The sequence below is a fragment of the Pinus tabuliformis genome, chromosome X, assembly GCF_031772625.1.
Source record: "Pinus tabuliformis cultivar Carrire ecotype Pingquan chromosome X, CPIR1, whole genome shotgun sequence".
Classification (NCBI taxonomy): domain Eukaryota; kingdom Viridiplantae; phylum Streptophyta; class Pinopsida; order Pinales; family Pinaceae; genus Pinus; species Pinus tabuliformis.
In genome coordinates, this window is record NC_142308.1 from 234,083,025 (window position 1) to 234,106,864 (window position 23,840).

Consider the following 23,840-nt stretch of genomic DNA (forward strand, 5'->3'; position numbering starts at 1 on the left):
ACAGCTGTCAGTTGGGTTTCAAAAATCCAAAGTGTTGTTGCACTTTCAACAACATAAGCAGAGTATGTTGCTGCTACAGAGGCTAGTAAAGAAATGATTTGGTTACAAAGGTTTATGGACGAATTGGGTAAGGAGCATGATATGGGCACGTTATGCAGTGATAGCCAAAGTGCCATTCATCTTGCAAAGAACTCAGCGTTTCATTCCAGGACTAAACACATACAACTCAAGTACCATTTCATACGATCAGTGTTGGAAGATGGAGAGTTGAAGCTGGAAAAGATACACACTAGCCAGAATCCTGCAGATATGCTAACAAAAGTTGTAACCAGGGAGAAACTGAGAATATGCTCAGTCTCAGTTGGTCTTCAAGGATGACGATGAAGATGAGAAATGGCCAGGTCCAAAGAGGAGTCATTGTCCAGCAAATGGAGCAGCGGTGGAGTTGCTACAATCAGTCTCCAAGTGGGAGATTGTTGGGTGTGGAGCCTGATTATCTTCTATATTCAAAGGTATCGCCACATAGGACCCCAGTTCGAAATGGGGGCGGAAACGCCGCCTGTAAAATGTTCGCTGCAGGGGGGGTCCAGGCGGGGGCGGCTGCAAAATTGCCTTGTAAAAATATAGTAATTTCTAGTCAATCTGGGCCGTTCATTAGGCGGATGATCTGACGGTAGAACTTATGTTTAGTTTAGGGTTTTTTTCCCTAGAAGGCAACCCCTCTCTTTGTATGAGGGTATTGTATTTGAGGCTGTGTGATAGATGTGTATTCTGTGAGCGAGAAACAGAGAGGTGAGACTGTGAGAGAAAACAGAGGATATTACAGCGGATTTGTTGTAGGTTGTGTCTCTTCATTTTGCTGGATAATAGAAAGGAAGGACTGGCTGTTCGGGGTGGACGTAGCCCAAACTGGGTGAACCACGTATATCTGTGTCTCTCTTGTTTTGTGCGTTTTCTGTGTTTATATTTCTGCAATATTTTATGTGTTCCATTGCTCCGTAATATATAATTTTCTAAAAGATTGAAGGGTACTAATATCACCACATATACTTATTTAACTAATTACTTGTGCATGATTATGCGAGGTCATGTGTGCTCAACAAAATTGTAGCTAGTTCAGTTCTTTCACCAAGTACAATTCTTGAATTGATTTAGGGATTGATATATTGGCACACTTCCCGAGAAAAATGAGCATTTTTTGTTTGTAGTGATGTTTTCATGCTCCCACATGAGTCAAAATGAAGCTAGGTCACTTGTGCGAGTTTCTAGAATATAATTAATAAGTTAGCCCAAAATTCACAATAATTTTCAAACTACTAACTTCCTCCTTGATGTGCGTGCAAATGAAGGCGAATCTCAAAATTTTGGAGCATGGGTTTTGTTCCTAGCATAGGAAATTGAGTATGTCGCATGCTATTTTCCCAAATTTTCCGTGATCTAAGAGATATGAAAGATTCTTTGCAGTAAATTGTTAAAAAGGCACAATTTTTTCCAAATTGAAAAAATGGGTTGTTAGAGTTAATTTCGTACTATAACTTTGATAAAAAACCTAGGCATGGCCTATGTGAAGGGGATGATGTTGCTCTAAATACATATTACTAATTTTGACGTTGAGACAATGGCCTCAGATGTAAATAACTGATTTCATTTCAACACAGGCTTCTAATGTGAGGTTGCTCTTTTTATCTTTCGTGTATCTTATGATCATTTCATCTTTGTAACTAAATTTTCCAAATAAGGGCATGAGATGGATTGGTAGGGCCAACCAGACTAGCTCGAAATCCCTCCAGTTGTGTAATTTTTGTGTTTGATTTTTAGATTTGTTATTGGTGTGCATATTACCTAAACAATGGTGTGTTAACATCTAGGTTTCTTCACAGGTTCGATAGACTCTGTGGAATCCTATTTTATACTCTATTTTTTCTCATGAATTCTAATTCAACTCGTGATTGGTTAAGTATTCAGATCTGAAAAAATATTTGTATATAAACTACATATTTTTTCCTTTAAAGGAATCCTTATTTTGAATTTCCTTTTGTATATGCGTGCATATGGAAATATGGAGTTTATTTTGGTTTTAACTTTGAGATGAGATTTGGAGTGTTTCATCGATTGGTATATAAAAGTGAAATAGATCTATTACAAGTTGAGACTTTGTTGACTTATAATTTGAGAATATTGGATGCACTGTAATTTCAAAGGCATTGTACCAATTCCCTAAATCTATTCACACTTGCACATTGTCATATATGATTTTTCTATTTTGGGGTTTTGTTTTAATGGGATTCCAACTGATCTATTGTAATTTTGGGTATGTTTCTCCTAGATATGTCTACGCTGTGTATAGGAATATAATGTATGTTATATTTCTTGATTGGCCAATGAAACTTGAGTATTGTGTTTCTTTAAATCTTTTTATACTCTTGTGGTCATAAATCACCAAATTTATGGCAACTAATATTTCCATAATCAAAATCTATCCTGGACTTTTGTTTTCATTGCGCTCTTTGAGTGGAATGTCATATTTTTCTTTTTTGCATTAACCAGTGAGAAGTTTCATGTGCCTACAAACATTGGCTCACAAAGCATTGAAGTTTCCTTATGTTAGGGAAATCATATCCTGGTTCTCTTTATACATTAAAGAAATTTTGAGGCCTAAAATGGGCCTCAAAACAAAAATGTACAACAAAAATAAACTTTATAAGAACCAATAGGATTCAGTATGATGATGTCAACGATGGGGGATGATTCACCACTTTTGTAGAAAAAAGTAACAATATTAAAAAATAAAATAAACTGCTTTTTCAACTCGTATTTTCAACTTATCTCCCTAAAATTCAACTCAAATTTCAATTGGGATCAGTCATTGGATACAAAATTTAATTGCTCATCTGAGGAGTACATATGTTGCATACTTTCAATGGACCCTACTACATGAAAATTGAGAAATGAAAAATGTGATTGCAATCACATTTTTCATGTATTTCTCATTTTTTGTGTAGTAATATCCATCAAAAGTATGCAAAATGGGTACTCCTTCGATGAGGAATTAAATTATGCATCCAATGAGTGCTCCCACTCAAAATTTAACTAAAACCCTAGGGAGAGAAGTTAAATTATGAGTTGAAAAAATAGCTTTCTCCTTTTCCCTCTAAAATTTGATGGTGTAATCTAATCTTATTTTATTATTTCCACTATTATTTTAAAATATTCCTTAGGAGGCCCATTTTAGACCTCAATTTTTCTCTAATGAAATTTCGATTTGAAATTATTCCAAAAGAGATTGTAATTTGAACGCTTGTGCACTATATATCATTGCGATTTACATCACAAATTTGCATTTTTATTAAAACATGTAAATAATGTATGCTCATTTGAAGAATTATGATTTGATAAAAAATAAGCTCATTTACTCATGGGAATTTGAAGCTTGTGCACAGGTTTAAGTTTGGACTTTTTCATGATAAATTTACAACTGCTTCCATGGCTTTCATATCATTTGGCTCATGATTGATTTATATAATATAGGGTGTGTTCTTTTTAGTTTGATCGGTCATTTAATTCCCCTACTCTTTTATCTCCCATCCTTATAAATGATTGTATTCGTGCACTTGATTTTTTGGGAAGTAAACCATATCTATGAGATCATGCACTTATGATACACACTGGGTGTAGGGACAAACATTAAAGGAATAAGGATATTTCTCATGATTTTATTTGATAATTATTTATTGGTTTTTATTTCACACATAATACTTTGTTTCTCCTATTCATTTTACATGGCTACCATGGATTACAGTTTGATTTGAATAAATCATTGGTTGGAGTGCATTTCAAAGTTTGAGAAAACAATAGATTAAGAGTGAGGCTAATTTTGTGTGTACATGTAGTAATTGCCTCTATAATTGATACATTTGATTGCATTGATAGCACTAAGGACAGATTTGAGTCACATTTTTAGTTTCCTGTTAGTACACAAAGTGGATTAATTATGATCTTTTGCTTGCACAAAGAAATAAGTGGAAACATAATTTAGTGCAGGAACCTGAATAAAGGTTTTATTTTGAGTTGAGATTCCTATTTGGCATAGCGTAGCTTTAATTATCTATGATTTACTTGAAAAGACATTCTTTATATTTTCTTGGTCAATGTTCATGTTTCCAATTAATTAGTAGTTAGGGTTTGCTTCCTAGTCTTTGATAATTATGATTTTATTCCAATGTTTGTAGATTGTAGGATTAGTGTCTATGGTTTCAATATTTAATGAATGCCTTTGATTGCATGATTGGAGTGGGTAATGATTATTTATTACAACACAAATTCGGGTTTTGTTTTGCATGTCCCTAAAGTCCTTCTCTGGAATTTCCAGTGCTGCACCTCGAAGTCTACAGACCCCAAATTTACATTAAATGTTGTTCCATTAATATAACATATACTCCACTAAAAAGTGGCTAGGTTATAATGTAGCCCGATAGCCTATTAGTGGTTAAGATTCACTCCTTCAACACTTAACTACACTTACAATATTGACTCTTATAGAGTCATCATGGTCACATGGCTAACCCATTTTCCATGAGTAATAATGGATGACATGGTGTCATCTGGAATTATGGTGGTCAAAATAAGAATGTCAAATTATGAGTGGTATAACGTTTTCGTATGGACTCTAATTGAGGTTATTCTTGCATCATTGGAAATTTCTCTGTGTAGAAAAACAAAAAAAAGCTGTGCGCTTAAGCGAAAACATTTTATGCACAAAATGTCATTTGATACCTCAAAGTACTCCCAAATTTAGGTTTTAGACCCTAATTTTTCATATTGGGTCCTACTAATAATATGGTCCTATGATCTTATTCCTCCACATTTTCCACTCTTAAATCATCAGGATGGAAAAAATATAATATAATGATCTAATACAAATCATACCCCCCATTTTCTGAGGCTTTTTGTCCCTAGAAGCTTCTACTAAACTAGGTGAGAAAATTTTTCCTCCACCTTCTCTTAATTGTACCATTTAGCCTTGCTTAGAAGTTTTCCTTGCAATCCAACCTTCCAAATTCAATGTTTCCGTTGTCTCATGGCTCTAAAACTATTTTTCAAAATTCTATATTTTGTTAACTCTACATAGAAATCTCGTTCCAAATCCTTTATAGAAGGTAGGAGTCGTTCCTCTTCCTATTCTAACATGGAAGGTGTTAGAATAAGGAATTACTGGTGGGGGGGGGGGGGGGGGGGGGGGGGGGTTGAATCAGTAAAAGTGAGATTCTTAAAACTTTTTCTTAACATGCTTAGAGTCCTCTATTTATATAATGTTACTTGTTGATAGAATTCATTCATAAATTAGATGAGAAACAAGGTTAACCATTCATGTTTATACAACAAAACACATGAGCACCCTTGGTTCCCTTCACGCTTAGCACCCTGTGTGTTTTCCTTCCCATAGGACCGAGGGCTATGACCAGGAGCTTAGTCCCAGGTGGTAAGACCTGTTGTTGCTTTTGGGGGTATATCTTTGCATGTTGAATATTCTTCACCCTTAGCTCCTTTGGAATTATCGTGACTGGATGTCTAACCAACATCGAATCTCTCTTCATTGGAAACTTCTTTAGCCAATATTTTCACAAGAGTTACAATATTGCAACCAACCGATATTCCATCCTCCAATATGCTGACATCATTACCCACTCCACTTTCTCAGGCCCACCAGCATGCTGCCATGTGTCCTATAGGAGGAGAGAGAAAGGGTCCCAATCACCCTAGACTTTTCAACAACTCCTTTGTTAACTTGCTCGACATTCCTCAATGATTTTATCATTATTGCCCCTACTAGATATCGTAAGTTCTAAAAGTTCCTCTCTTAAGAAGTTCTGATATTCAGATGTTGTTGATCTCAGATATTATCTGCTCTGATGCTCCTATATCCAAATATCCTATATGTTGGTCTTTGGGGTTTTGATATCAAGTCCCAATGGGCTCCAATATCCGATATTTCATCCTTCTTAAGGCTTCAAGTCCTCAAACTTCGACAACCCATATCTTTTGATCGATAAGTCCATTTTTATACTTTCATATACCATTGGAAAGATCTTCCAGAGAAATTTCCAATGGAGAAGGATTGATGTAGGCTTTGAGCCCCTCTACTACCTTTGAGATGGTTGTAAAATCTCTAACACACTTTTCTCTTTGACTCTTATTCTTGTGCTTGGAAGGTTGAACTCCAACCACCATCGTCATCATTTTATGGCTTCTCCAATAAGGCTGCTACTATGATGATTCTCTACATGAAGCCTACAAATATTATGGGATTCCATCTAATCCGTCAATGTAGTCATCATTTTATGCATTTCTTTGGCCATTTCCTGGATTGTTCTATTCTTCCTCTCTGCTACTACATTTTGCTGTGGAGTTCTAGCCAATGAGTATTGCCTCCTAATGTCATTCTCTTCACAGAATTCCCCAAATTATCCTAAGGATTACTCTCCTCCTCTATATAATATTAAGCATTTTATCTTTAAGTCTTTCTCATTCTCAACTTGAGCTTTAAATTTCCTGAAATTATTGAATGCTTTCAACTTTTATTTTAGGAGCACGATCCAAGTGGCCGTGGTAAAATGATCAATGAGAAGAATGAAATACCTTTCTCCTTTTGAATCTTTTTCTCTAGTTGGACCACAAATGTCTGTGTGAATGAACTCTGCAGGTCTAGATGAGGAGAATTCTTTTGAATTGAAATGAGTCCTAGCCTGTTTTCTAAACTGACATGACTTGCAGATTGAGTTATCAAGCCTTGATAATCTTGGTAATGCTCTCACGACTCCCATATTGCTAACTTTTATCAAACTGTCAAAATTCATATGACCAAGCCTCTTTTTCCACAACCGTTCTTCACTTATTTTTCTTAAATAATAGTTAACCCTGGAATCTTCAAACACATTTACATTATTGTGGGTTTTGATTGCTTTTCCCAACATTTTTCCATCCTTGATGTTGTGGATCTCACAATATTTAGAACGAAAGGTCACATCATAACCATTATGACACGTTTGGCTAACACTAAGTATATTATGCTTGAGGCTTTCTACATACAACACATTTTGTGCTTTTGTTTTTTTTATCAAGACTAACTATGCCTTTACCCTTCATTCATGTTGGAGCATTGTTTGCAAAGGTGACATTGTTTCCTCTGTCCCTTTCTTTTATCTATTTTTTTTCTTTTGTCCCCAATCATATGTTTGGAACAACCACTATCCACATACCATTTGTTTTTTTTATTATGAGCCGATAAAGCAAGTACACATTGCATGATCCTTTTATTCTTTCATTTTGAGCTCCCCTTATCCTGTTGAATAGATGAATGCCTAATATTTTGGAACTTAGACTAGTATTCAAATCTGCTTTTGCACTCACTTGCTTTGTGCCCAAAATTATTACATTTGAATCATTCTACTCTGATTAACAAGGGAAAGAAGACATTCTGATCTATGCGAGAAGATTTTGGAGATTTAAAACTTTGATACTTATTATATCTAGGATTTTCATCTCTTTCAACTTTGATCCTTCTATAATTAACATCTTTGTGTTGAAAGATATGACATTTATAACAATGACCAAAAAATAAATAGGCATGCCTATTTTTCGAAGTCTTATGAGATTGTGCATGGAAGTACCTTGGTTTTCTGCCTGATTGATTCATTCTCCTTTGAAGATCTCATGTTTTCCCTGCAACTCTTTTGTCTACATTGATTCTTTCATGTTGTTTCTCCCATAGCTTTGTGGTTCTTCGAATCTTGCGGACCTAAAGTTTATCTTCTCCATAGAATATTATTTTGTCTTTAAGTATCCGAGACTAGTTTCAATTCCTGAGGGCATTTGAACACTTAGGATCTAATGTAATCTGCTTGCCCCTTCAACAAATTTTTCATTTAAACCCTTCTCGGTCCTTATTCTCTCAAGATATATTCTTAGGGAGACAACCTCTTCTTCAAGACTTTGCCATTTTTCTTCCCATCTTTTATAGGCCATATTTTCACATCCGATTAGTGATCCTCCTAATGGGATCAATCAACATCCCTTTCCCCCTTGTCACCATCTTTCACAGATCCGTAAGAATGTACCTTTCATTTCCCATAATTTTAACCCTAAACTTCTTCATCTGAGCTAGTTTGAGGACCAACGCTCCCTAAAATCCTAATGGGGCGTGTTCACCTATAGATTGCTCAACTATGGCCTGCATTGGTCACCAACACATTGCTCCCTTTTGCACCTATGTTGGTTCTAGAAATCTAAGAGAATGATTGGGATTCCAAAAGCTTCCCCTTCTAGGAGTTTCCATAATTTGTTTCAACTACTTACCTTGGATAAAACATTCGGATCCTATCCTTCCCTAATTTCGAGTTTTCACCAAGTATCCTTTGATTCTGTCCCTCCACCAAAGGTGGATCTCTTACCCTATAGTAGTAATTAAATAAGAACTCCCAACTTACCCTACTTCTATATATATTCCCAACCTTCTATATGGTTGGGGGTTGGATTTTGGAGAGTGATTTTTCCCTTATCTTGATGTAGCGAGTGGTTATCATCTAATGCATTTAGGGTGATTGGAGGTACATATTATGACAAGGAAATGACAAGTCAATAATTTGGAGGAGCTCTTCTACAAAATTAACTGCTACTTATGGTTGTAATCTCCTTCCATTTATATTAATGCAAAGAATTCATTTTTTCCTATATGTGATGTTGTTATTTCACTTATTTCAATACCATGTCAATATATTAAATGAAGCACTTAGATGATACTGCATAGATCTCGTAGTTTCTTAGCTTGTTCTATCTGACTGTGTAGGTTCTAATTTTGGCAATTGAAGATGGAATGGGAGCTTCCAAGCTTAAGAAAGAGCGAAGAGTGTGAAGGATCCCAAGTAAGCCTTGCTTCATCATATATTTACTTTAAGGGAAAGCATTGTGTTCCTTATCTCTCCATTATTCTAGGTTAGCCACTGACCTAGGGGAGATACTTTTGACTACAATCGTAAATCTCGTATAACAAATTTGCGACTCCATTGGGGAGAAGAGTATTTCCTTGGTGGTTTCCTTGTCCACTGTGTTTGATTACCTCTTTGATAGACCTTTTTTGTATCATCCAACTAGGAACAGACCTAGGAAGTGATTTCATTGAGCTGTTTTCACATTTTCAGTGTCAAAATACTCTTTCCTAGGTCCAACGCTCCCCTAATACCTCTGACAGAGCATTGCACCTCACCCAGGCCCACTGTGTACCAACTTTACAATGCGCTGGTGCCTCTTTTGCACCGGTGTTGGTCCCTATTTTTGCACAAATTTTTCCTTTGTTCTTGAACCTCTCTCTAGTTAGCCTACTTGCAGCTAAACTTTGCTGAGTCTTGAGTGTCTTGTGGTCTCTCTAAAACTCCATTTGGTTTTCATTTGTGTTTTTTTTGTTTGGTAAGAAAGGGTTTTGATGTTTCTTTTCTCTTATCATTTGGTTGCTTGCAAACTAATTTCGTTTGATTGTTGATTGCTTAGATGAATTGTTGTTCTAGTCCTCATTCTGAAAAGTGTAATTGAATTAGTAGTTAAACATTTTCATCTTAGTTTTCTTCATTTCAAAAATTAAATGTGTTGAAACGAAAAATCCTTGCATTTTCACCTAGGGTTTTGTGTGTGAAATTGGAATTCCCTAGTGTGAAATTGCATATTTTTTCTTTCATTTTTGCAAAACAAATTCCCCCTCAATCTTCCGGGGGAGGGGGGGGGGGGGTAAATTGTGTATCAGTGTTAATTTCCTTTGAGTGGCATCTCTTTTGATTTTTGGAATTTTCATGCAATTTCAATTTGAGTCCTCTGTTCATGAAATTTGAGGTTATATTTGATTTCATCGGAATCCTCTTGTGTCTTTTTTGAATAATTCTCTTTCATAGATCAGTTTGCATAGTTAGAATTCTAATTTTCACAGCTGAAAATGAAATTGTGCATAGATTATATTTTCATAGTTTTCAGGGGAATCATGCATAGATTATATTGTATGGTTTGGCATCTTTTAATTCTTTGAATTGAATTGGAATAGTGAAATTGAATATCTAGTTAGGAACCTCTTGTTGGTTGCATATTTGATTGTTTAATCATTGTTTGCACCTCTTCCCTATGCTAGATAGATTTCATCAAAATTGAAAAGAGTTGTTTATTTCATATTAGTTGCATCATAGGTGTGTTCTGGAGACATCGATTTTTGAGCCTTGAAACTGAAACATAATTCAGGATCAACTTTAAAATTCACCTCAATTAACCTAAGGAGCGTTTGAAACTTAATAACACACATAGATTTTTATGCTAGAGACATGTTCTAGTCATTAAATGTAGGATCTTTCATTGTTTTCTAGTGTTGTATCCCGAGGGTGAAATCACGTTCCACATATGTAAGTGTATAGGATCATTCTCCACCTACCTTTAGGTATATTGGATGCTGCTCCATGCATGATAAGTATATGGGAATTCTCTCATCGAATGGTTATGCATTAGAAAACACTATTATGGACTACACTCCCACGTACCATCGAGTATATTTTGGGAGTCCCATATAGGTTGTTATCCATCCATAGGTAACTAAATCGACCACCTTGTATACCGTGATACACCAAAAAAAATATTTGGGAAAATTGTTTGCACGTACATGAAGTCCTTGGTTCACTAGGGTGTATATTGCAGTTCATGGTTGCTTTATAAACCTTTATGCCTAGTTATCCCTTTGTTTTGTCTATGTTTCTAATTTCTGAAATCAATTAGTTGACCGTGGAACAACATTTTGCCTATGGAAAATCTCCTTAGTGGAACTTAGGTTGAGACTAATGGCAATAGTTCCTAAGTCTACCAATCGAGGGAACCCCTCTGATGGGAATCACGATCCTTTTCCTTCTTTTGGAAATATTGGCGCTCCCTATATGGAAACGTTTTCCCTTCTCGGACTTACCATTGGTTTACCATTTTGGTTATTTTCGACTCGTATGGTTATGAATGTCCAAACTATTTCTCAACCGAGTTCTCCTCCACCTCAACAACATCAACCTCATGTTGAACCTTTTCCTTCTTCACCTATTATTTCTTCATCCCTTTCTTCCTCTTCACCTACTAGTCTTGATTCTAGTAACCAGGAAGCTAAGAAGAAGAAGAAAGAGACGAAGAAGAAAACGACGAGAATCATGATCCTTTTCCTTCTTTTGAAAATATTGGTGCTTCCTATATTGAAACGTTGTCCCTCCCCGAATTTACCATTGGTTTACCAGTTTGGTTATTTTTGACCCGTATGGTTCTGAATGTCCAAACTATTTCTCAACCAAGTTCTCCTCCACCTCAACAACATCAACCTCATGTTGATCCTAAAGTTGAACCTTTTCCTTATTGACATATTATTTCTTCATCTGTTAGGTCTCTATACTACTAGTATAACCCATTATTGTTATTAGTACAACCTCCTTATTATATTTTTGTGCCCTTACATTATTATTGTTATGTTGGCTCTAATTATATTATGACCCGTTACACTCCTATCTATAGAAAGGAGGTCTTGTCATTTCTATCATCAAAGAATTGTTCATTTTTGTAATGTAAAGGAGGTTTCCCTTGAAGAGGCTAATTTCTAAGTCATTGATCTATCTTTTCTATCTTTTTTTGAGCTGCTTTCATAACATTTGGTATCCGAGCTTGGATTTTAGGGTTTCGCTGCTCCAAACAGGTCATCGTGGAATTTTTGCTATAACATTTTTTTTACGATGTTTCAGAATTTAAAACAAAAACCCATTTGAGACAACATATCGGTAAAACTTGGGTTCAAATTTCAGATCTTGTCTCGCTATATGTTTGGAGATATGATCTGAGGACATTAAGATTTTTGCAAGCTCCATAATTCCATCTCAAACAGGACATCGTGGAAGTTTCACTATAATTGCTTTTCTACAAAGTTTCAGACTCTAAAATTAAAACCCATTTGTTTCAAAAACCTGGTGAAGCTCTGCCCCGAATTTCAGATCTTGTTTCACTATATTTGCAGAGATACAATCCAAGACATTTAGGGTTCTGCAGGCTCCCAAATTACATCCCAAACAGGTGACCTGCAGAAAATTGTCATAACTTTCTCTCTGAGAATCGGATTGAAATTTCGTCAGAAGCTACGGAAAGAGGATGGAATGGAATTGGCTTTGTATTGTGTTTAGGTCTGAAGACCGAACAGTAACACATGGAACTTCGTACAAGTTCGCTCTACTAAAAAAGTATATAAGCAGGTCATCTTGGGAGATTAGGCATAACTCTTTCTTAGAGAATCCAATTTCCATCAGACTTGTGGCATTAGAAAGAGAACACATAGGGCTACTGCAGTTCACAATTTCATACCTTAGAGATCCAAAATTAAATAGTTACAGTCATTTCAATATCGAGATCCTAAAATCAAGAAAAGGTGATATGGAGAAGTTTGATGGCAAGGATTCGGTAAATTGGATACTACAGATGGAATAATAATTTGATATAAATTGTGTAAAACTGTTACAAAAGTTACATATTGAATCTTTATATTTAGAACCGAAACAATTTTTATGGTATGAAGGGCTTTTTTCTCGTAAAGCATTTGTCACTTGGTCAATTTTCATGGAAGAAATGATAACACATTATGAGGATACAAAGAGTAACACCTTCTTTAGCCAATTGATAAATCTCAAATGAAAGGGTTCATTGGAAGAGCACATTGAGGACTTTCAAAATTTTAATATAAGGGTAAATGATATTCCATAGAAGCAAAGGAATGATGTCTTCATAGGGACTTTAAAGGATAACATTCAACATGAGGTTTGTCTTTGGGAACTTGATTCATTGGAGAAGGCATTCAGGTTGGCAAGAAAAAATGAAAGCGAAATTATGGAAACAAGGAATCCTACCACTCATGACTATAATTATGGAAGTGTTTTTTCTCGTAGCCTTCCACAACCTACAAGGTTTACACAACAACAATTGGAAGAAAAAAGAGAAAAAGGGATTTGTTACAATTGTGATAGAAAATACACTAAAGGTCACAAGTGTGATGAGAAGAAATTATTTTACATAGATTATGAAGAGGAGGAAGAAAATTATCAAGAAACATAAAAAGAAGAGGATAGACACTAGGAAGCAACCCCAGAGAAAGAAGAAATGGATCTGACCACATCTTGTAAAGAATTAGCAATAATTAACACTCCCCAAACTCTCAAGATAGAAGGACATATTAGGAAGAAAAAGGTTCAAGAAGTGAAAGATCACATCAAGAAATAAGAAATGCATTCGATCATATCCTGTAATGCATTAGACAGACTACTCCTCAAACTATCAAGATAGAAGGACATATCAAGAAGAAAATTGTTCAATAAGTGAAAGATCACATCGAGCATCAAGAAATCAATCCAACCATATCTTGTAATGCATTGGAAGAAATTACCACTCCTCAAACTCTCTAGATAGAAGGACATATGAAGAACAAAAAGATTCAAACAGTGAAAGATCACATCGAGCATCAATAACAAGTTCTCCAACTTTTAAAGGATAACACCACTTTGGTGGAGAATCAAATGAAACAACAGGCAGATCAACATCGCAATGAAAGAAGTTTTGATGTAGGTGATTGGGTATTTTTATGGATACATCTCAAGAAAGCTATTTATGAGAAATAAATGTTGGAAATACTACATTCACTTAAGAAATGGCAGCCTTACCTAATGGGAAGACACTTCAAGGTAAAAATGGATCATGATAGTCTTAAATACTTTTTAGAACAAAGATTATCTTTATAAGAACATGAAAAATGGGTCACAAATATGTTGGGTTATGACTTTGGAATCATCTACAAAAAAGGGGAAGAAAAATGTTGTTGTAGATGCACTCTGGAGAAAGGATGAGGATGTGGAAGCATTGTTTTGTGCTATTTATATTATCCAACCAGATTGGATAAAGGAAGCAAGGGATGAATGGAAGAAGGATGAAGAAGTGTGGCCACTCATTCAAAAGTTGTAGAAGATCCCTGTTCAAACAATATTTCTAGAACTTGATGAGGAAGGAAAAATCATATTGGAACCTTGAGCAGTCACAGAAACAAGAACCCGACAGCTACAAAATCCATCAATTTCAGAGTATCTCATCAAGTGGAAGAACTTACCAGCTGAAAATTCCACATGGGAGGACAAGAATTTTATACAAAAGAATCAAGAACTACTCAAGCGTTGAGGACAACACTTTTTAAAGGAGAGGGGCATGTTAGGTCTCTATACTACTAGTGTAACCCATTATTGTTATTAGTACAACCCCCTTATTATATTGTTGTGTCGATCTAGTCCCCATATTTTTATTATTGTGACCCATAGAAGCCCACTATTGTTATTATTGTGCCCTTACATTATTATTGCTATGTCGTCTCTAATTATATTATGACCCCTTAGACTCCTATATATAGAAAGGAGGTCTTGTCATTTGTATCATCAAAGAATTGTTCATTTGTGTAATGTAAAGGAGATTTCCCCCTCAAAGAGGATTATTTCTAAGTCGTTGATCTATCTTTAATATCTTTTTGTAAGTTGGTTTCATAACATCATCCCTTTATTCCTCTTCGCCTGCTGAAATTATTGATTCTAGTAACTAGGAAGCTAACTAGAAGAAGAAGAAAAGGACGAAGAAGAAGTAAAATAAGCAAAGGGGGAACGAAGCAACCATTGCCACGGATGCAACTAGTATGGGAAAATCTTCCAATCAGCCTCGTAAAGTTAAATTCCCTTGCATGTTATGTAAGTGTGGTCCACAGGCTCACATCGGCCTTTGTCGTCAACTTTTGGAGATCATGTTGGTGACAAACCTTCAACTAGTGATAGTAAGGTCCATGCAAAAAAGGGTAAAGTCAAATTTCCCTATAAGTTATGTGAAGGGACTCATCCTAGTAACCTTTGTCTTTATATGGATGAAGCCTCAAAAGTGTTGGAAAACCTTACAACTTCTCATCCTCGTCTTCCGGTTGGATTTCAAAAGCTTTCTCAAAATCCTCCACTAGTTGATGAAGTGATTGATCAAAATCCAAATCCAGTAAATCCTGCTCTCTTTGAATGTGAATCTTATGAATCTTTTCCCGACCAACCATTAGTTGAGAAAATGGTTGACTTGATTCCACCTTCAGTTGATCGTAACTTTCCCATAGAGTGAATTTCATACTGCTTAGGTTCTTCTTATTTCTTCATATTCCAAAGAGCTGGGGGGTAGTTCCCCAGTTCCAATGGAAAATAAGGGAAATCCTCTCGTTCCCAAATCACTGAAGAGTAGTTCTCTCATCCCTATAGCACAAGGAGGAATCTCTACCATTCTCACAATACCCCTCAAAGTAGCATGGTCACTTCCTTTGATTTGGATCAAATGATAGGATATTGCCTTCCTCCTTATGTTCCCTTCCAGATCATGGTACAAGATTATAATGTGGTCATACCTAGCACAATCATAGATGAAGGTGCATATGTTAGTATTATGTCCTCAAATTCTTGGAAAGCTTTAGGTTCTCCACAACTTGTGCCTGTTACCCAGAATCTATTGGATTTTAAAAAAGGAACCAGTCAATTGTTAGGGATCCTTCCTAAGTTTCCTATTAATTTGGGAGGAAAAACTATCTATATCGATGTGATGGTATTCCAAGACCCTTTAGATTTTAATTGAATCCTTGGGCGTAACTATGTTTATGTCATGGGAGCTCTTGTCTCTTAACTCTTCCGTGTGATGTGTTTCCCTCATGAAGGAAGAATTGTGACCATTGACTAGCTTTCATTCATTGGTCCTAATTTGACTCCCAATAAACCAACATCCTTAAGTGGTCCTTATATGAAAGTGGTATCCCCCCCACCACATGTTAATTATGTGGTAGCCTATTCCATGTCTGCGTCTTCTGATGATCTAGTAGGTGATATGGTGAATCATTTACTAAGGGCATTGGAGTCTGATCTGTGCATTGGATCCTTTCATCCATTCTAAGAGAATTATTCTCCCATATAATGAGAACCTTTTGGAATAAATGGCCTCTTGGTGGTCATGATCAAGGTCCAGAGTAGAGTTCCTTTTCTTGTGACAAGCTCGTTAAAAAATTAAAAAAGCTCTTTTGAGGATAGTTCTTTCACTATGTTAACCTCGTTAAAAAAAATAAATAGGTTCCTATCAGCATAATTATTTTCCTGTGCCAAGCTCATTAAAAAATGAAACCAATCCCCTTTTAATTAGATTCTTTGATTATATCTCATAAATTCCCAATCGAGTCTTTCACTTGATCTTGTAAATGACCCTTCACTCCAACCACCTATTGTTGGCATTATGGTTCAGGTGTTGTCCTTGATGGCAACCTATTCAGGTGGTAGATCACTGTTCTTCATGTCAGCAGCAAAGATTGATGATCAGCTCTTAATTTATTGAAAATTTAAGAAGGACGCAGGTACACCCTTTCAGAAAGTGCATACCCGCAGGTAATCCATGCATAGACCGCGTCCAGGGACGCAGTCCAGCCGTTCAGAAGGTGCGTCCACCTAGTGCACACTTTTTAAGGCAGAGAAAAGCACACGTGGGGGTTTCTTGTGATTTACTCCTGGTATCTAGCCGACGGTATTGTGTTTTTAAGGTGTCGGCTCGTGGTATTGTTCCTTGATTTGAGGAGGAGCTTGCCTATATAAAGAAAAGGAGATCATTTTGTTTGAGCATCTCTTTTGTTGAATATCTTATTGGGTGAGATCTGGTCTAGATCTAATCAAGGCGAATCTATTAATGGACCGAGATCTCTTGGCGCATGTTCAGATCTGTGGATCTGATTGTCTGGGTTACTTCTGAAGTCTTGAAATCATCTATGCCCGGAGGGACGCAGGTGCAGTAAGGGTTCAGGTGCGTCCGGGACGTAGGAGCGAAGCGTTTCAGGTGCGCCGGACGCAGGCGCAGAAGGGTTCAGGTGCGCCGGGACGCAGGCAGTTCAAAAGACTCAGAGCGAGGGACGCAGGCTAGCAGTTGAGCAGGATGCGTCTGGGACGCAGGCTAGCAGTTGAACAGGGTGCGTCCAGGGACTCAGGCCAGCAGTTGAGCAGGGTGAGTCCGGGACTCAGGCTAGCAGTTGAGCAGGGTGAGTCCGGACTCAGGCTAACAGTTGTGCAGGGTGCTTCCTTCTCTTAAAATCCTTGTTTATCATTGTTGTGTTCTGGGTTTGGTCCTATTATTGTTGATCTGGTTGGTGATTCTCTTACACTTGATGATCAATTGATGCTTATGGATCCAGTTTGAAAATTAATGAAAAGTGGTCCTTGTATGATAAGAAGTAGGGGGTTGTAGCTTCCTTCTAGGAGAGACTGGAAAACGAGAGAGAGTTGTAGCTCTCTGCAGGTTGCAGCCTGCGTACTGGTAAAGGACTGCACCAGTACAAAACCATTGTAAAAGGAGTTTCTAATTTGAAAGAAGATAGAGACATATTGCAGCAGGTGGTTTTTTCCCCACATTGGGTTTCCACCTTACATCTTGTGTTCTTTGGTGTGACTATCTGTTTTCTTTTGTTCATGCTCATTATTTTATGGTACTGACATGCAAAAATAATTCAAAGAACAAATAAAGAAGATTTGTTAAAAGAATTATATAATACTGATTCACCCCCCCTCTCAGTATTATTTCCAACACCTATTAGTACCCTATAGTCTACTTAGGTGCATGAAATTAAGATTGGGGGGCATGTACCTCAAATTGAGTCATTATGGTGGGGGTATGCAAGCTTATTTAAAGCATATTTTATCTCTGTTTCAAGCTTGAGTAAAAATGAAACCAATTTCAAGCATAGTTTCGCATGTTTCAAGATTTTGTAAAACTAAAACCATTCCTATTTTACCCCTCATGATTTCCATTTTTATCAACATTTTTTTATCCACGATGAGCCTTATTGTTCTCATTCCAACATCACCATCTGCTTGGTTGATCATATGCTTTCACTTGGTTTTTACCCTTTCCTAAGGAATAGCCACGATGAGTGGTCTTACCTGCCTCCCTCTTAACCTTTGATTGTTTTAAGAAGTTCCATCATGATCGGAACCAATTTCTACCCTTTATATAACTCGTTCCTCTAGGAAGAGTCCTCTTTCATATCTTTTCAGACTCCCAAAATATGAAAATATTGTTGAGCACTTTTCTTTTCGAACTTGTAAAAGTAAATTAAAAGACCTATACTCAGTATAAGTTTAACCCCTTTTCGGATTGAGATAGACTAACTACAAAAAAGGAATACCTTCATAAAACATGGTTAAGAGTTTCTATTGGGTATTTTTTTTCTACCTTTTTGGACCTAAGGGACTACCTACGAAAAGTGACATCTGGAACTTTCTTTATCGCCTATTTTTCAAATCCTCTAAACATGAAAAATATGTCACGTTTTACCTTCGATGGACTCATAAAAATATCAAATAATGATGGACTCATCGATCATGGTAGGGCCGAACAAATCCTTCTGAGGTTTCGTTAAATATACTAAGAGGGATTCATCTGAAGCATGAACTTATAGATGAAGCATATGCTATCCTCCTTAAGCTTGTTAAAAAATAAAGAGGCACTGACTAGTATGGTTGGGGAAATTGGTAAAATAAGGGATTTCATTTTGCTAATGGCAGTGAGTCACTCTTGAACACGTCACTCTTCCACCTCATGCCTGTGGCTATTGGGTTGGGTAATATTCTTTTCTTTTAGTTATCATACCATTTTCAGAGCCTGCATTTTGGTTTTGGGTCAATGCTACCCACTCCATTCAATGTCATTGTTGTGTTCAAGAGAAGCCATTCAGTTGATCTCCACTATAATACTCTTAAGCCTTCATTTCATGTCTCCCTTTCCTGATCTAGTTCCATGTCAACATCATTCTGATCATTCTATCTCAATCATCATACCTATTTCGTGTCATTGATGGGGGATACATCAAGGCCCTCTTATGATAGGTCGCTTCCTATCAACATCAGAACATCATCTAGAAAGTTGAATTAGAAACAAACCCCTTGGTACGTGTTTTATTGCATACATCAATGGAAAGTTTCCTCGATCTCAATGAAAGGTTTACGTCAATGGCCTTCGATTGAAACATTATGTGTGGTGTTTGACATCAAATCATTCATTCAAATCATACGGATTGTACTATAGTACCTTGGGAGCCATTAACGTCATCAATGGTTTCTCTTGCGTCTGTTAACAAATTAAATCATTGGTCAGTAATCAAATGGTGTCTACCCTGTTTGACTCCAACTCAATGATTCACATGGTTAGACTCGTACATTGCTTGGTCGTGTGAATGAGATAGAAGGCCCTGGATCTAGTTTCTGCCATCCGAGCTGTGATTTCAAGAGTTATACAAATATGACAATATATGATGGTCGTGATCATATAGCCAATCATCCAGTCATGGTTCCACCAGTTGCATCAATCGATATGACTTTTAATCATTGTACATATTGTGTTAGTTTATGAGTTGAGTATGGGCATGCCTGCCTCAAAAAACAAATATGTCATGTTGTAAATGTATTGTAACAGATGAAGCTTGGTGGTTGTCCTTGATCCAGACTTTTCAGAAGGTAAAGCACTTCAGTAATCAATCATCATCTATGACTTTGCACTTCAGGGTGCATTCTATTATAGGCGATTTTGTCACATCTGATTAGTGAGCCCCCTAATGGGATCAATCAACATCCTTTTCTCCCTTGTCACCATCTTGGAAAAAGACCTAAGAATGAACCTTTAATTTCCCATAATTTCTACCCTAAACTACTTTATCTGAGCCCATTTGAGGACTAGAGATCCTTGTAAGCCTACTAGGGTTCATTCACCTAAAAGTTGCTCCACTATGGCCTGCGTTGTTCACTAGTAGGTTGCTCCCCTTTGTTCCTACGTTGGTTCTAGAAATCTGGGAGAATGATCGGGATTCCATAAGCTTCCCCTTCTAGAAGTTTCTAGAAGTTGTTTCAATTACTTACCTTGGATAAAACATTCGGATCTTATCCTTCCCTACTTTGGAGTTTTCACAACCTATGGTTTGATCCTATTCCTCCATCAAAGGTGGATATCTTACCCTAGATTGGTAATTAGATAACAACTCCCAACTTATCCTACTTATCTATATATTCCCAACCTTCTATGTAGTTAGGGGTTAGCTTTTGGAGATTTATTTTTCTCTTATGTTGTTGTAGTGAGTAGTTATCGTCTCATGCATTTAGGGCGACTGGAAGTGCATATTATGACAAGGAAAGGAAAAGTCAACAACTTGGAGGAGCTCTTATACAAGATCATCTACTACTTATGGTTGTAATCTCCTTCTATTTATGTAATGAAAAGAATTCATTGTTTTCCTATATGTGTTGTTGTTATTTCACTTATTTCAATACCATGTTGATGTATTGGATGAGGTACTTATATGATACTGCATAGATCTCGTAGTTTCTTAGCTTTTGTTATCTGATTGTGTAGCTTCTAATTTTGAAAATCAGAGCTGGAATTGGAGATTCCAAGCTTAAGAAGGAGAAAAGTGTATGAAGGATTTGAGGTAGGCCTCAATCTTTCATCTTGTTGTGGGGAAAAGTATCCGACTCGGATGACCCTATCCCTACTCTAAGGGTGACAGTCCTTAGCAACAACTGAAAGTAAAGCTTTGATATTTTCCTTTATGAAAGTACAGAGAAGGAAGAAAAGATTGACCAACCGGTGTCTTTCGCTTTTGTCGATCCTATCCTCTCTCTTTGTCTCTTGTTCCCAGCTCCTTGCTCCCTTTGCCGGTCCAGCTACACAAAGATCCTGCACAAACAAGAGAGGGAAACTACAAGAAACATGTACTCATAACTGATGCATGGATTAGAGTGAATCAGATATACAAGTATATAGGAGAACATTCAAAGCTTTATTGATAGAAGTAAAAGGGTTCTGAGAAGGTTACAACCATCAATGGCTCCAATCCAGCAGCACCTCCCCAGCAGCAAGAAATCTCCTCTTCACCTCTATAAAAGCAATCACCCAATAGCTCTAACTGTAAACCAACAACACTTCCTTACTTTGCACAAAATTCCAGCCTCCTTAGACCTCATAGAAGAGCTCTATATATAGGATAGAAGAAGAAAGGATGAGTCAGCTTGAGACTGACATAAAGCTGCCTTGTGTCCTCTCCCTCTTCAGTTAAACTTCAGTTCTTGAGTCCACTTGGAGATCCTTGCTTACACATGGAGATCAAGTACCTCTTACTCATCACAGGGCGAATCCCTTGAACCAAGTGTCAGTTTGGAAGCTTCCTGGGCAATTGACACCTTGCAGAATGACTGTGCCACTTGGCCAATCTCGCCCAGCGCAGGTAGCCTTCATTAGATTTGACTTTCAGCGCAGGTACAAGGAGGAGCAGTTGCATTCCAGCGCAGATGCTCAGTGGAGCAGCTGACATGATCCAAAAATAGCCTGTTTTTGAGTGTTTTCAGGTGGAGAACTGATGGGAAGTGCTGTGGTTTGCTGACCTTGTTCTTCTAGGGGTAAGAACAACATGTTTAGGGACTGAGGATCCCTGTAATTATTGACATTTCATGCTCCATGCTGCGAGTCACAAAAATGTCTATAACAGTTGCCCCCTAAAGTATGAGGCCGTTTATCGGGTGAAATGCTTTATCTAGAGGGTCCGAAGTTCATTCTAGTGCTGAGGAGGCGCCCTGTAATACAATACAATACAATACATTATTTTTCATTCTGTTTTCATGATCTAGCTGAGGCGGGCATTCCCATGCTCAGCTTTATAAATACATTTTGGTACATAGAACAGACGATCGTCTGATGGTAGACTGATAATTCTCTGCTGAAATTATCATCCTTTGAGTAGGATGATCATCTGCTGCAATGATGTATATGACAAATGCTTTTATATTTCCTGAATATATATCGCAGCCCGGATGGATGAAACTAGATCCGGGGTCTTCAAACTCGTTCGATCTTCACTCTAAGTACAAGTCGATCCATGTGAGAATTTCGCTGAAGTCGAACATGGAAAGACATCGCTTGATTACCGGTCAATGATGAAAACCGTTAACAAGCGCGAGAGGAATCACCGATAATGATAATGACCCTCAAGGTACTGCAGTACAATTCACGTGGCGTGAATAAAGGACTTGGCGTCGAACGCCACGCAAAATCTTCTGGTCGAAGGTCATTGATGTATACCTGTCGCCGGAAGTGAGAAACTTGCCATTGAGGCATGCAAGCTTCAAAGTACTGATGGGGTTGTTCCTAGATCAACTTCTTGGATAATGAGCTGAAGTCGACAAGAAGCGATCCGTCAAAGGAGGGCCTTAATGAATCCCACATCAATGACACGGAACGGAGCTAATGATTTTAGTGGAGGTGAAAACAAACTGTGATATATGATTTAGGGTGGCGATCATGAATGGATGAAGGATAATGTATGGCAGTGGATGGGACACGGTTGACACTTTCAGAATGACCTCTCTTGAACATATAACGACACTGATGCGATGGATCGGTAGCATTACCCCAAAAGTGGACGGTTTGGCGAAGACCATGGTGATGAGACCGGTGAATGAAACAACCCAACCCGATGTAGTACGGAGGAAAAGTGTCATGTTCAAGAGCGACTTGCTACCATTAAGCTTTGATGTTCTCCCAATTTTTCCCCAGTCATTTCTGACCAGTACCTCTTTATTTTTGTCAAGCTTGAGGAGGATAACATATGCTTGTTCTATAACCTGCCCTTCGGGCAAGCCCATCGCTATGATTTAACGAGCTTAGCGATAGGGAAACTCGTTCTCGTCTAAAGACAAGTTTGTCGCTATTTAATCATTTTAACGAGTCTAACGACAAGGAAAACTCGGTCCTTTTCATTTTTAGAGAGTCTGAAAAGGTACATAAAGTCAACTCCAGAATTCCTTTTTCGTCATCTAATCCCTTAAGTCCGAAAAAGTATAAAACAATACAGAAGGGATGAATTTTCGATTGCTTTAACGAGCCGAACAAAACAAGCGCTCGATCTTTTTGTGCAATAATCCCTCAGGTCCAAAAAGATTAAAATCTAGAGGAGGGATAGCGTTCCGGTCGTTTAACGAGCTGGAAGGCCAAAACTCGGCAAACTTTTCATATTTTACGAGTCAGTGAAAAGAGCTCAAAGAAGACTCGTCTTTTGAGGAACGAGTGATAAACAGGGATAGCAGCAGATTCCAGGTACAAATTGGAATTTTCCAATCACGGTAGTGTCACAAGGATGGCTAGATGAAATCACTCTTCGCAGATGCTCCTCAAAATGGGTAAACACACATATGGGGGTGAACGACCGGCCAAATGACAGTGGAGGCGATGGATGAAAACACGACCAAGGCTTTTAAGGCTGATAAATTTACGATCGCAATGGTTATTTACCGAGATAGGTTCATTTTTTAATGAGCTTGAACTCTGGTGGAAACTTTTGCTCACACTTTTCTATTTTTTAATGAGCATAAATTCCGTGGTAAAACTGCTCGATTCATGGTCAAATTTGATTTTTTACTTTTACTAGCTTTTCTCTTTTCAAATGTAGTACTTCACCATCAATTGCTGCAACAAATTTTGTTAGAAATGGACAATATTTGCATGAAAATGAGATTATAACCCTAATATTTAACTTTAAACTGTGTAAAAAGTCATAAAAAGGTGTTTTTACCTCTCATTTACCATTTCATTTGCATTTTGCTTGTTGGAGCTCTGGAGGTGCCTCTTCTTCCTTGATTTTCACCAGCTGATTTCGGGAGATTCTGTGGACGATTTTCGGCGCCGTTTGG